Source organism: Tachyglossus aculeatus, chromosome 4 (assembly GCF_015852505.1).
Source record: "Tachyglossus aculeatus isolate mTacAcu1 chromosome 4, mTacAcu1.pri, whole genome shotgun sequence".
Classification (NCBI taxonomy): domain Eukaryota; kingdom Metazoa; phylum Chordata; class Mammalia; order Monotremata; family Tachyglossidae; genus Tachyglossus; species Tachyglossus aculeatus.
This window is the reverse complement of record NC_052069.1, coordinates 9393267-9407072: the sequence shown is the minus strand read 5'-3', so window position 1 is coordinate 9407072 and position 13806 is coordinate 9393267. Positions and strand designations below refer to the sequence as shown.

General features: G+C 43.3%; 1 protein-coding gene across 2 annotated transcripts in view; it reads right to left on the bottom strand.

The window, feature by feature from the left end:
* Positions 1-13806, bottom strand: part of JAKMIP1 (janus kinase and microtubule interacting protein 1) — a 234668-nt gene that overhangs the window by 158695 nt on the left and 62167 nt on the right. The gene's annotated exons all lie outside the window — the stretch shown is intronic.

Genomic DNA, 13806 nt, shown 5'->3' with positions numbered 1-13806 from the left:
AAGAGTAATTGCAAATTAAAAATATATCCGTACATTATGGGAGTTCTATTTGCTCTGCAAATAGACCAAATAGACTGTGAGCCCCAAGAGGGAGAGGGAATGTGTCCAGCCCAGTGCTTAGTTCAGTGCCTGGCACATAGTAAGCATTTAAATACCACAATTATCAACATTATTAAATGCTCAATTAATACCACTGATGGATTACATTAACTTGCAACTATTCTGTGCTACTTTCCTTTTCTATAGCCTTTCCTCTCTCTATATAACATATGCACACCAATGCATGTATATAAACATATATACAAATGTATATGCATTTACATGCATGTAATAATAATAATTATTATTGTATTTGTTAAGCACTTACTATGTGCCAAGCACGGTTCTAAGCTCTGGCTCACAATCTTAATCCTCATTTAACAGATGAGGTAACTGAGGCACAGAGAAGTTAAGTGACTTACCCAAGGTCACACAGCTGACAAGTGGCAGAGTCGGAATTAGAAACCACGACCTCTGAATCCCAAGCCCAGGCTCTTTCAACTAAGCCACGCCGCATGTGTAAGTGCTTAGTGCAGTGCTCTGCACATAGGAAGCACTCAATAAATATGACTGAATGAATGGAATGAACATATATAGATGAATATATACATACACGAGAAGCAGCATGGCTCAGTGGAAAGAGCAGGGGCTTTGGAGTCAGAGGTCACGGGTTCAAATCCGGCTCTGCCACTTGTCAGCTGTGTGACTTTGGGTAAGTCACTTCACTTCTCTGTGCCTCAGTTCCCTCTTCTGTACAATGGGGATTAAAACTGTGAGCCCCCCACGGGACAACCTGATCACCTTGTAACCTCCCCAGAGCTTAGAACAGTGCTTTGCACATAGTAAGCACTTAATAAATGCTATCATTATTATTATTATGCACACATACATATATAATAGTAGTAATAATAATAATAGTATTTGTTAAGCTCTTCTAGTACACTAGTCACTGTTCTATGTGCTGGGATAGATACATGGTAATAAGGTTGGATACAATTCCTGTCACCCAAGGGGCTCACAATCTTAATCCCCATTCAATAGGTGAGGTAACTGAGGTACAGAGACCTATACATACAAAAATTCCACTGTAGAAATGCAGAATATATATTTGGGAAAGGAAATTGGGGTAGGCCTCTTGGAAGAGATGTGACCTTAATAATGGTTTGACAATGAGGACAGTACTGGTCTGGTGTGTATATCCCGGCTCCGTCACTTGTCTAGTGTGTGACCCCGGGCAAGTCACTTCTCATCCCTGTGCCTCCATTACCTCATTTGTAAAATGGGGCTTGAGCCCCACGTGGGACAGGGACTGTGTCCAACCAAATTTGCTTGGATCCACCCCAGCGCTTAGTACAGTGCCTGGCATACAGTAAGCACTTAACTAATACCTCAGTTATTATTATTATTATTATTATTATGGAAAAGGTGGAAGTTCCAGACCAGAGGCAGGACTATCTACACTTCCATATTCCTGAGAAACAAAGCAAAGTAGTGTATATATGTACATATTTATTATTCTATTGATTTTCATAATGATGCGTACATATCTATAATTCTGTTTATTACACTGATGCTATTGATGCCTGTTTACTTGTTTTGTTTACCTATCTCCCTCCTTCTAGACTGTGAGCCCTTTGTTGGGTAGGGATTATCTCTAGTTTCTTGCTGAATTGTACTTTCCAAGTGATTAGTACAGTGCTCTGCCTGCAGTAAGCGCTCAATAAATATGATTGAATGAATGAATGAATGAATGGGAGGGACGTTGTCTGAAAGGTAAATCCTGTCCTCTCCAAGGGCCAGGGACCTTGTCGAATTCAGTCAGCATTTTTTTTATACTATTACAACTACTGCAATCCTCACAAAGTTGAGTTCCCAGGGCAGACAAAAGGAAAAATTCCCCCTGGCAGCTTCCCTTGGGTTGAATTGTCTGCCTTTGACTTGAAAGTGTGGCAGATGGGCAGTTTTTAAATGGATCCTGAGGTAAAAATTGTCCAACTGCTCTTTAAGTCGTATGATTGCAAAATGGCAAAACAAGAGTTACAGCTTCAACCCCTGGCAAAGCCATGGTCTTGTGAAGTGAGATCTTACATGGCTGTCTGTAATCATCGCACTCCACGTGCAACCTGAACTGCCTTGGCAAGATGGGGATGGCAGACCGTTAGGTCCGGGAATGCAATCAGCTCAGTGATAAAGATAATGATAAAAAATAATAATAATAATAGTATTTGTTAATAACTGCGGTATTTCCTAAGCACTTACTATGTGCCAAGCTCTGTATTAAGTGCTGGGATAGATACAAGATAATCAGACTTTCAACTGCATTTACTGAGGGCTTTCTGTGCGCAGAGCACTGTACTAAGCATTTGGAAAGTACAATTCAGCAATAGAGGCAATCGCTGTCCACAGAAGGCTCACAGTCTAGAAGGGGGGAGACAGACATCAAAACAAGTAAACAGGCATTAATGTAAATAAACAGAATTATAGATATGTGTGCATCATTATGAAAACACATAGAATAATAAATATGTACATATATACACTGCTTTGCTTTGTTTCTCAGGAATATGGAAGTGGGGAGAAGGGGTAGAGAAAAGGGAGCGAGTCAGGATGATCATCATCATCATCAATCATATTTATTGCGCGCTTACTATGTGCAGAGCATTGTACTAAGCGCTTGGGAAGTACAAATTGGCAACATATAGAGACAGTCCCTACCCAACAGTGGGCTCACAGTCTAAAAGGGGGAGACAGAGAACAAAACCAAACATACTAACAAAATAAAATAAATAGAATAGATATGTACAAATAAAATAAATAAATAAATAAATAAGATAAATAAATAAATAGAGTAAAAAATGTGTACAAACATATATACATATATACAGGTGCTGTAGGGAAGGGAAGGAGGTAAGATGGGGGGGATGGAGAGGGGGACGAGGGGGAGAGGAAGGAAGGATGATGGGGATGGGAGAGGGAGCTGAGGAAAAGGGTGGCTTAGTTTGGGAAGGCCTCCCGTAGGAGGTGAACTTTCAGTAAAACTTTGAAGGGGGGAAGTGTGACTGCTTGGCGGATTGGAGGAGGGAGGGCATTCCAGGCCAGAGGCAGGACGTGGGCCGGGCGTCGTAGGTGGGACAGGTGAGAATGAGGCCCAGTGAGGAGATTAGTGTCACCAGAAGAGTGGAGTGCGCGGGCTGGGCTGGAGAAGGAGAGAAGGGAGGTGAGGGAGGAGGGGGCGAGGGGATGGACAGCTTTGAAGCTGAAAATGAGGAGATTTTGCTGATTCGAAGGCTGACAGGCAACCACTGGAGATTTTTGAGGAGGGGAGTGACATGCCCAGGGCGTTTCTGTAGAGAGATAATCTGGGCAGCAAAGTGAAGTCTAGACTGAGGTGTCAGATCCCACACAGGCCTGGGAGTTCTATTAGAAGGACCTAGGTTCTAATCCCAGCTCTGCCACTTGTCTGCTGCGTGACCTTGGGCATGTCTCTTCACTTCCCTGTGCCTCAGTTCCCTCATCTGGAAAATGAGGATTAAGACTGTGAGCCCTATGTGGGATGGGGACTGTGTCCAACCCAATTATCTCGCATCTACCCCACCGCTTACAACAGTGTCTAGCACATAGTAAGTACTTAACAAATACTACAATTATTATTACTACATGGGGTTCAGAGTCCAAGTAGGAGGAAGCACAATTATGGAATCTCCATTTTGCAGATGAGGAAACAAAGGCAGAGAGAAATGAAGTGACTTACTTAAAGTCACACAGCAGGAAAAGAACAGAGCCATAATTAGAACCCAGGTCCTCTTACTCCCAGGCCTGTGCTCTTTCCACTAAGTCACACTGCTTCTCGTGACTTCTTTCAGACCCAAGGGCTAGCTGTAGACTTACTAACCAGGAAAATCTTCTGGAAAGTGTTCTCTATCAGTGATCACAAACACAAAAATTTAACTCAACACTGCAAATGCAACAACATCACACAAATGGGAAGGAGCGTAGGCTAGTGGAAAGAGCAGGTGACTGGGAGTCAGAAGACCCAAGTTCTAATCCTGACTCTGCAACGTGTCTGCTATGTGCCCTTGGGTCCTTCTTGTGCCTCAGTTTCCTCATCTGAAAATTGGGATCCAGTGCCTGTTTTCCCTCCTACTTAGACTATGAAGCCCCATTTGGGACCTGATTATCTTGGATATACCCAAGTGCTTTAGTACAGTGCTTGGCACAAAATGCTAAACTAAGATTACTATTATTATTATTAAATTTGAGTGCCCAGAAACCTGACTAATCTTGCCAGGATTAAGAAACCTAAAAATGGCCCTTTTTAAACCACACACCCTGCTTGAGCTTAGATCTTGTTCATCCTGGTACTTGGGTGTTAGATTGTTTTGGCTTTATCATAACAATAATAATAATGATGATGGTATTTGTTAAGCGCTATGTGCAAAAGCACTGTTCCTAGCTCTGGGGGGATACAAGGTGATCAGTTTGTCCCACGTGGGGCTCACAGTGTTAATCCCCATTTTACAGATGAGGGAACTGAGGCACAGTGAGGTTAAGTGACTTGCCCAAAGTCACACAGCTGACAATTGGTGGAGTCAGGATTTGAACCCATGACCTCTGGCTCCAAAGCCTGTGCTCTTTCCACTGAGCAATGCTGCTTCTATATGTATCTCGATAGTTCATTGTGCATCTTTTCACTAACTTTCCATCCCTTTTATTCATTCATTCAATCATATTTTTTGAGTGCTTACTGTGTGCAAAGTACTGTACTAAGCGCTTGGGAAAGTACACTACAACAATAAACACACACATTCCCTGCCAACAAGCTCACAGTCGAGGGAGGCGAAGACAGATATTAATATTAAGAAAATAATTTACAGATATGTAAACTCATACAATCCGGCTTCTCTCATTAGGTATTTGGTATAAAGGATGAACAGATAAGGTGATGTTACATCCTTGTCTTACACTCTTACTAATGGGGGACTGATCTGTTTCTCCATATTCTGTCTTTATTGTAGCCTTCTGTTGGGCATACAGGTCCGTATTAATGTGATTAAATGGTCCAGACTGCTTGCTTTCTTATTGCCTTATTCGTTCACCCTTTATACTGAATACATAATGAAAGCCGGATTGGATGAAGACGACCGGGGAGTAAAGACTGGAGGAGGGAATATAAACAATCTTCATTATGTTGACAATATTACCCTAGTAGCAGAAAGTGAAGCAGATTTGAAGGGTTTATCATTAAAAGTTGAGGAACAGAGCAAAAAGATGGGCCTACATTCAAATCTCAAGAAAACAAAGGTCATAACTGGAAGTTTTAGTGCATTTTTAGTGGAAGGAAAGAAGATTGAAATAGTTGACACTTTTTCTCCCTTGGGATCGATAATCAATAATAAAGGAATTAGTAGTCCAGAAATATTCCGAAGATTAATGTTAGAAAGATTTGCTATGAAGAGTGTGGACAAAGTCATGAAATGTGCTAATGTAACAATTGCCACAAAAATACAAATTGTCAATTCTCTGGTGTTTCCAGTGACAGTGTATGGTTCTGAAAGCTGGACAGTGAAAAAACAGGATAGACAGACCATCGATTCTTTGGAAATGTGGTGTTGGAGATGGCTTTTGCGAGTATCATAGACTTCCTGAAGAACAAATGGATTTTGGAGCAAATTAAGCCAAAGTGGTCTTTGGAAGGCCAAATGAATCGATTTAGATGAGCATATTTTGGACACATCATCAGGAGGACACATTCTCTGGAGAAAACACTAATGCTAGGAAAAGTCCAGGGAAAAGGTGGAAGAGGCAGACTGCCGGCTAGATGGATAGAAACCATAACAACGATAATGGAAGAACCATTAAAAAAGGTTACATATTATGGAAGAAGACAGGAGGTTCTGGAGAAAATATATCCATAGAGTCGCTATGAATGGGAAACACTCTATGACATTTGATAATAATAATAATAATCTCCTTGTAGGCAGGGAATATGTCTACCAATTAGCCCTCACCTTCTCTTCTTACACTCCCTTCTTTGTCACCCTTGCACTTGGATTTGCACACTTCATTCTCCCCTCCCTCAGCCCCACAGTACTTATGTACATCTCCGTAATTCATTTATTTATATTACTGTCTCCCAGTCTAGACTGTAAGCTCCCTGAGGGCAGGGGCCATGTCTAGCAACTCCTTTATCTTGTGCTCTCCCAAGGGCTTAATGCAGTGCCCTGAACTCAGTGAGTGATCAATGAGGCTTTGAAGTGGAATAAAGTGGGGACTTGGTCTGTGAAGACATCTATCTCCCTTGCCCCAAGCAATTTCTTGAAACACTTTAAAATCCAAGTGTTGAGAAGTCCAGGGGAGAGAAATCCAGCCCAACTTTGGGTTAATTCTTTCCAAACACCCCACTTGGAGGCCTCTGTCTCAATGTACAAACCCACCATTGCCTCGTGTGCTGTGATTAGCAGCCATCAAGCACCATATAGGGGTAAAAATCCATTTCCAGGGGATAGTCATTATTCTTTTTTCCTCCTCCTCCTCCTCCTCCTCCTCCTTCCCCTCCCCCTCCTCCCCCCTCCTCCTCCTCCTCCTCCTCCTCCATTGAGCGCTTACTGTGTACTAAGCACTTGCAAGAGGACAAAACAACAACAGACACATTCTCTTCCAACAATGAGCTCACATGAAGTTCTCAAAACCCAAATCTGCCGTGTAAGTGAGCTGGGGTGATATGTTGGGATGGATAAATCGATCTTTCAGTCAATGGCATTTATTGAATGTCCGTGTGCAGAGCCAGTGTTTTCTGAAGCCAAAAGGAGCATCATCCAGACAGATCGAAGGAAGTAGGAATTAAATTATTTTTGCATACCCAATGCTTCTCCCCATCTATTTTCTGAGAAACATTAAAAAATGATCCGGTTGCTTGCCTGGCCAGAGGATTGCCCAAGACCAAGACAGTGGGGTGAACCTGGCCTTATATTGTCCAAAAAATAATAAGAATAAGAATAATATTTGTTAAGCACTTACTATATGCCAGTTCTAAGTACTAGGGTAAAAACAAACTAATCAAGTTGGACACAGCCTCTGTCCCATAAGGGGCTCACGGTCATAATCCCCATTTTACAAAGGTCAAAGTGACTTGCCCAAGGTCACGCAACAAATGAATGGCGGAGGCAGGATGACAACCCAGGTCCTTATGACTCCCGGTCCCCTGCTCTATCCACTGGGCCATACTGCTTTCCCAAGAATCCAGCTGAGCCCCAGGAAATAGTCACGTTTTCAGTGGGTTTTCTTTAAAACCAAGGATCTCAAAAAGAATCTCTTAAAAACTACAGTTTTACCTAGAAGGGAATAAACTACAATGAGAACTTCATACCTGTACATACCTAAAACTGCAAGCATGCTTAGACCTTAGGCCAGAAATAGTAGTAATAATAATAAATAATAATGATGGCATTTGTTAAGCGCTTACTATGTGCAAAGCACTGTTCTAAGCACTGGGGAGGATACAAGGTGATCAGATTGTCCCACATGGAGCTCACAGTCTTCATCCCCATTTTACAGATGAGGTAACTGAGGCCCAGGGAAGTTAGAACAGTGCTTTGCACATAGTAAGTGCTTAATAAATGCCATTATTAGTATTAAGTGACTTGCCCAAAGTCACACAGCCAACAGTTGGTGGAGCTGGGATTTGAACCCATTCATTCATTCATTCATTCAATCATATTTATTGAGTGCTTACTGTGTGCAGAGCACTGTACTAAGTGCTTGGAAAGTACAAGTTGGTAACATATAGAGATGGTCCCTACCCAACAACGGGCTCACAGTCTAGAAAGGGGCTCACAGTCTCTGACCCAAGCCCATGCTCTTTCCATTGAGGCATGCTGCTTATTGAACATGCTTATGGAAAAGAATGCACTGTACTGAGTGATTGAAAAGTCCAAAAGGAAGACAAGGCAGTAATTACTTCCCAGAAAAAAATTTCACTCTGATGGCAGATGGGGGGGGGGGGGGGGGGGGGGGGGGGAGGGAGTGATAGACAACACATATGTGGAAACACACACACATGCACATTCATTCATTCAATCAATTGCATTTATTGAGTACTTAGAGAAGCAGAGTGGCTCCATGGAAAGAGCAAGGGCTTGGGAGTCAGAGGTCATGGGTTCTAATCGACCCTCCAGTCCTCTACACTTCACCAAAACTGCCCTCTCAAGGTCACCAATGACCTCCTTCTTGCCAGATCCAACGGCTCCTACTCTATCCTAATCCTCCTCGACCTCTCAGCTGCCTTCGACACTGTTGGCCACCCCCTTTTCCTCAACAAGCTATCCAACCTTGGCTTCACAGACTCCGTCCTCTCCTGGATCTCTTCTTATCTCTCCGGCCGTTCATTCTCATTCTCCTTCTCTATCTACACTCACTCCCTTGGTGACCTCATTCGCTCCCACGGCTTCAACTATCATCTCTACGCTGATGACACTCAAATCTACATCTCTGGCCCTGCTCTCTCTCCCTCCCGTCAGGCTTGGGTCTCCTCCTGCCTTCAGGACATCTCCATCTGGATGTCTGCCCACCATCTAAAACTCAGTATGTCCAAGACTGAACTCCTCATCTTCTCTCCCAAACCCTGCCCTCTCCCTGACTTTCCCATCACTGTACATGGCACTACCATCCTTCCTGTCTCACAAGCCCACAACCCTGGTGTCATCCTCAACCCCGTTCTCTCGTTCACCCCTCACATCCAATCTGTCACCAAAACCTGCTGGTCTCACCTCCGTGACATCGCCAAGATCCGCTCTTTCCTCTCCATCCAAACAGCTACCTTGCTGGTTCAATCTGGCATGTTATCTCGACTGGATGCTACCTTGCTGGTTCAATCTCTCACGTTATCTCGACTGGATTACTGCATCAGCCTCCTCTATGGTCTCCCATCCTCCTGTCTCTCCCCACTTCAGTCTATACTTCACGCTGCTGCCTGAATCATCTTTGTGCAGAAACGCTCTGGGTATGTTACTCCTCTCCTCAAAAATCTCCAGTGGCTGCCTGTAAACCTACAACTCAAGCAAAAACTCCTCACTCTCAGCTTCAAGGCTGTCCATCACCTCGCCCTCTCCTACCTCACCTCCCTTCTCTCCCTCGACGGCCCAGCCCACACCCTCCTCTCTTCTGCTGCCGCTAACCTCCTCACTGCACCCCATTCTCGCCTGTCCCGCCGTCGACCCCCAGCCTACGTCCTCCCCCTGGCCTGGAATGCCCTCCTTCTGCACATGCTCCAAGCTAGCTCTCTACCACCCTTCAAAGCCCTACTGAGAGCTCACCTTCTCCAAGAGGCCTTCCCAGACTGAGCCCCCTTTTTCCTTTCCTCCTCCCCATCCCCCCCGCCCTACCTCCTTCCCATATGTTTGTGCAAATTTATTACTCTATTTATTTTACTTGTACATATTTACTATTCTATTGATTTTGTTAATGATGTGCATTTAGCTTTGTTCTGATGACTGTCTACATGTTTTGTTTTGTTCTCTGTCTCCCCCTTCTAGACTGTAAGCCCACTGTTGGGTAGGTACCATCTCTATATGTTGCCAACTTGTACTTCCCAAGCACTTAGCACAGTGTTCTGCACACAGTAGGCACTCAATAAATATGATTGAATGAATGAATAATCCCAGCACTGCCACTTGTCAGCTGGGTGACTTTGAGCAAGTCACTTCACTTCCTCTAGGCCTCAGTTCCCTCATCTGTAAAATGGGGATTACGACTGTTAGCCCCACGTGGGACAACCTGATTACCTTGTATCTCCCCCAGTGCTTAGAATAGTGCTTGGCACATAGTAAGCACTTAAATACCATCATCATTATTATTATTGTGTGTAAACCATTCATTCAATAATATTTATTGAGAACTTACTGCATGCAAAGCATTGTGCTAAGAGCATGGGAGAATACAATATAACAGATGCATTCCCGCCCACAACGAGCTCACAATCTAGAGGGGAGACAGACATTAATAGAAATAGATTAAATAAATAAATGAATTACAGATATATACATATGTGCTATGCTGATGAAGGGAGGATGAATAAAGGGTGTGACACAGAAGGGAGTGGGAAGAGGAGAGGAAGGCTTAGTCAGGGAAGGCTTCTTGGAGGAGATGGGCCTTCAATAAGATTTTGAAGTGGGGGAGAGCAATTATCTTGGGAGAGTAAAGTTTAACAATAAACAGACACATAAAACTAAACAGACCGATTCCCTACCCACAATGAGCTTACAGTCTAGAGGGGGAGACAGACATTAATATGAATAAATAATATAAATATAACAAATATAAATATAAGTGCAAATTCAGAGCAGCGTGACCTAGTAGAAAGACCATAGGTCTGGGTGTCAGGAGTCCCGGCTCTACCATTTGTTGGCTGTTTCACCTTGGGCAAGTACATGAAGTAACTGAGAGAAGCAGCGTGACATAGTGGATAGAGGACGGGCCAGAGAATCAGAACGTCATGGGTTCTAATTCCGGCTCTTCCACTTGTCTGCTGGGTGACATTGGGCAAGTCACTTTACTTCTCCATGCCCCAGTTACCTCATCTGTAAAATGGGAATTAAGACCAAGCCCCATGTGGGACTGGGGCTGTGCCCAACCCAATTAACTTGTATCTATCCCAGCACTTAGCATGGTGCTTGGCACATAGTAAGGGCTTAACAAATACAACAATTATTATTATTAGCTCCCCAACTTGTCTGCTGTGTGACCTTGGTTAAGTCACAACAGCTCTGTGCTTTAGTTCCCTCATCTGCAAAATGGAGGTTTAATACCTGTTCTCCCTCCTATTTCAACTGTGAGGGCCATGAAGGAAAGGGACAGTGTCTGATCCCCCCTCATCCCCCTCTCCATCCCCCCCATTTCACCTCCTTCCCTTCCTCACAGCACCTGTATATATGTATATATGTTTGTACAGATTTATTACTCTATTTATTTATTTTACTTGTACATATCTATTCTATTTATTTTATTTTGTTAATATGCTTGGTTTTGTTCTCTGTCTCCCCCTTTTAGACTGTGAGCCCACTGTTGGGTAGGGACTGTCTCTATGTGTTGCCAACTTGTACTTCCCAAGCGCTTAGTACAGTGCTCTGCACACAGTAAGCGCTCAATAAATATGATTGATGATGATGATGATGATGATCTGATTACCCCAGCGCATGATCGAATTCTTAGGGAGCAGCATGGCTTAGTGGATGAAGCACAGGCCTGACAGTCAGAAGGATCTGGGTTTTCACCCAGCTCTTCCACTTGCCTGCTATGTGATCTTGGTCATCACTTTACTTCTCTGTGCCTCAGTTTCCTCACCTGGAAAATGGGAATGACGACTGAGAGCCCCATGTGGGGCAAGAACTGTATCTAACCCGATTAGATTGTATCTAACCCCACACTTAAAACGTTGCCTGGTACATAGTAGGCACTTAATACCACAGTTATTTTAATTCTCATTATTACCAATTATTGGCACAAAATTGCTAATTAATACAATTCAATTGATAAAACAAAAATCTTTAATTATTAAAAGAGCTGGTTCACTCCTTGCAGAGTGTGTCCACCAACTCTGCGGTGTATTGTACTCTCCCAAGCACTTAGTACAGGGTTCTGCATACAGTCATTATCAAATGTCATCGAGTCATTTCTGATGCATAGCGACTTTATGGGCTTTATCCAGAGAGTTTTTACTGTATCAAGTAAGCGCGCAATAAAAACCATCGATTGAGTGGCAAAATCCCAGTGGCCACTAGCACACCTGTCTGTTAGGTCAGCGTCAAAGTCGAGGTCATCTTGGCGGTAACTAGGTGCTGTATATTCATTCATTCAATCATATTTATTGAGCGCTTACTGTGTGCAGAGCACCGTACTAAGCACTTGGGAAGTACAAGTCGGCAACATATAGAGATGGTCCCTACCCAACAACGGGCTCACAGTCTAGAAGGAGAAGATAAACAAAACATGTAGACAAGTGTCAAAACCACCAAAATAAATAGATAATATTCACTCAATCATTCAATCATATTTATTGAGTACTATGTGCAGAGCACTGTACTAAGCGCTTGGGAAAGTGCAGTACAACAACAAACAGTGATGTTCCCTGCATACAGTGAGCTCATGATCATTGTGCTTTCCAAGCACTTAGTACAGTGCTCTGCACACGGTTGGTACTCAATAAATATGATTGAATGTGCTCTGCACAGGGTAGGCGCTCTATAAATACGATTGAATTCATTCATTCATTCATTCAATCATATTTATTGAGTGCCTACCGTGTGCAGAGCACTGTACTAAGTGCTAGCACTGTATGAATGGAGTTGGGGAGACAGATATCAACACAAATAAATACAATGACAAATTGGGGGGGGTGGGAGGAGGGGGAAGAACAAAGGGAGCAAGTCAGGGTGATGCAGAAGGGAGTGGGAAATGAGCAAAAATGTGGCTTAGGTTGGGAAGGCCTCTTGGAGGAGATGGGCTTCCAATAAGGCTTTGAAGGACGGGGGAGAGTCTTTGTCTGTTGGATTTGGGAAGGGAGAGCATTCCAGGCCAGAGGAAGGATGTGGATTAGGGGTCAGCAATTCTTTGAGGCCAGAGATAGGACCCACTGCCCTGTGGGAACAGGACCATTCAGGATGAGAGTGTGCCAACAGCATTTGCCAAACCACTAAGTAATAATAATAATAATAATAAATAATAATGGCATTTATTAAGCGCTTACTATGTGCAAAGCACTGTTCTAAGCACTGGGGAGGTTACAAGGTGATCAGGTTGTCCCACAGGGGGCTCACAGTCTTACTCCCCATTTTACAGATGAGGTAACTCAGGCCCAGAGAAGTTAAGTGACTTGCCCAAAGTCACACAGCTGACAATTGGCAGAGCCGGGATTTGAACCCATGAACTCTGACTCCAAAGCCCAGGCTCTTTCCGAAGACAAACCTTTGTCCAGGTTCACACTCCTAAAGTCAAGAGAAAAAGGTTGATCTGCTGTTTTGCCCAGGTCATTTTTCTCAAAAATGGTTCAGTCCTTTTTTCCCCTCTTCATTCATTCTTTCAGTCGTATTTATTGAGCACTTACTGTGTGCAGAGCACTGTACTAAGCGCTTGAGAAGTACAAGTTGGCAACCTATAGAGATGGTCCCTACCCAACAACAGGCTCACAGTCTAGCAGGGGGAGACAGACAACAAAACATGTGGACCAGTGTCAAGTCATCAGAACAAATAGAATTAAAGCTAAATGCACATCATTTGTTACTCTATTTATTTATTTTACTTGTACATATCTATTCTATTTATTTTATTTTGTTAGTATGTTTGGTTTTGTTCTCTGTCTCCCCCTTTTAGACTAGGAGCCCACTGTTGGGTAGGGACTGTCTCTATATGTTGCCAACTTGTACTTCCCAAGCACTTAGTACAGGGCTCTGCACACAGTAAGTGCTCAATAAATACGATTGATGATGATGATGATCATTAACAAAATAAATATAATAGTAAATATGTACAAGTAAAATAAATAGAGTAGCACCAGTGGTTGCCCATCCATCTCTGAATCAAACAGAAGCTCCTCACTATTGGCTTTAAAGCATCAGTCACCCTGCCACCTGCTATCTTACCCCAACATATTTCGTACTACAACCCAGCAGGGCTCATTTTGCTCACCAATGTACTCACTGCACCTCGATCTCATCTCTATCTCCACCAACCTCTCGCCCACATCCTTCCTTATCCAACAGACGATCACCCTCCGGC